Source organism: Mus musculus, chromosome 16, assembly GCF_000001635.26.
Source record: "Mus musculus strain C57BL/6J chromosome 16, GRCm38.p6 C57BL/6J".
Lineage (NCBI taxonomy): Eukaryota > Metazoa > Chordata > Mammalia > Rodentia > Muridae > Mus > Mus musculus.
In genome coordinates, this window is record NC_000082.6 from 82,564,786 (window position 1) to 82,566,431 (window position 1,646).

Genomic DNA, 1,646 nt, shown 5'->3' on the forward strand with positions numbered 1-1,646 from the left:
ATGTGCTCATGGCTGGCCTCTACTTCTCTACTTTCCCTCCCTCTCTCTCTGCTTTCCTCTGCCTCTATTACCCTCAACTTCCCTCCCCATACCCTGAATAAACACTATTCTATACTATACCATTATGTGGCTGGTCTCATGGATGGGCCCGCTGAGACATCCCCTTCCCTCATACCTGATTAAACTCGCACAGAACATATGCCCCCTTCTCCCTTTATCTTTTTATAAACACATCAACTATTATGGGATTTCCAAAAGTTAAACAACGATAGTATTTACCAGAGAGTTAACTGTGGGCATAGCCTAAGCAGAAAGAATAGTACCTATCTTCCATAGGTTAATGATCTTGCCTCCTAAATGTCCCGGTGATTTTCCACACAACCCATTTGTAACCTGTTAGTTGTTAACCCAGCTAACAGGATTGCTGCAGACAGCAGAAACAAGATCTGTGTGAGATATTTGATCACCTATATAGCATCCTGGAGGAGAGGAAGACCAAAATGACCCAAGCCATCACCTGAACACAAGAGGAAAAACTGGAGCATGTCTGAACTCTTAACAGAAATTATTCCTATCACCTGGAGAACGTATCCAAACTGATGGAGTCAGGAATCCAGTTCGTGGATGAGTCGGAAATGGCAGTGTTTCTGCAGAACTCCAAGCCAAGACCTTGTTGCAAAAGATCATGGAAGGCATTTCAGATGGAGAAAATAGAACAAGGTTATGTGATGATGAGCAACTTCACAGTCAACTTCAATAAAAAGAAAAAAATTATCAGTGAAATTGTCTTTTCTAGAGAAGAGGAAGGTGAAGAAGATGCAGAAGAAATAGACAAAGGAGGAGAGGAGGATGCAGTAGGAGTAAAAGAGGCAGAAAATGTTAAAATAGTGTCTTCAGGGGAAGAGGAGACTCTGGAAAAAGCTGCAGAGCTCTCTCAGCTGGCCGCTGAGCTCTAGGCTGCCCCAGGGCCACTACTTGCTTCCTCTCCAGAATCACTTTGATCCATGCCACCTGCTGCAGATGTCCTGGTGACACAGATTGGATTTGAGGCCCCTTCTTCTCAGGAACAGGCTCCAGCCTTGGGGAGTGAGGGTGGGGCTTATTCTGAGTCAGCTCACCATGTCTCCTTCTCCTGGTTGAATTTCCTGAATGAATGATATTTATTTTCACTGCTGTTCCCTGTCTGCCTGGCTGAGAAGCACATAGGCAGCTGGAAACCTGGGTAGAAATTTACAGTGATGCATATGAAGGGGTCCTATGGACAGGTTTTCTGAAAACAAAACAAAACAAAACAACACCCTTTAATTCCAGATAACTTATCTAACTTGTTGAAAAAATGATTATGCTCAGAACAAAATTACAGAAAATACTCTTATGAAGAAACTTGATCTGCAAATCTGTTATTGTGTGAAAACCCTTCTGAATGTTGTGTAGGTGTGGTCCATGTGTGCCATCAGCTGTAAGTGCCAAGTGGTAACAAAGTGGCAGAACACACTCCTCTCTCTGGGCTTCTTGTTATTTTAGGATGCTTGTGACTTTTGCTTTTCTCCTTAGCATTGCAGGTGGTAGGGACATTCAGTGTCAGTTAAGAACTGTCCAATTTATCAAAGTATGGAGACTGACCAAAGCAATGTAGGGCACTGTAG

The 1,646-nt window shown here is 43.2% G+C and overlaps 1 pseudogene; it reads left to right on the plus strand.

Moving 5' to 3' along the window:
- Window positions 418-1,398, plus strand: Gm7559 (predicted gene 7559; annotated as a pseudogene).
- Window positions 1,399-1,646: the final 248 nt, after the last annotated feature.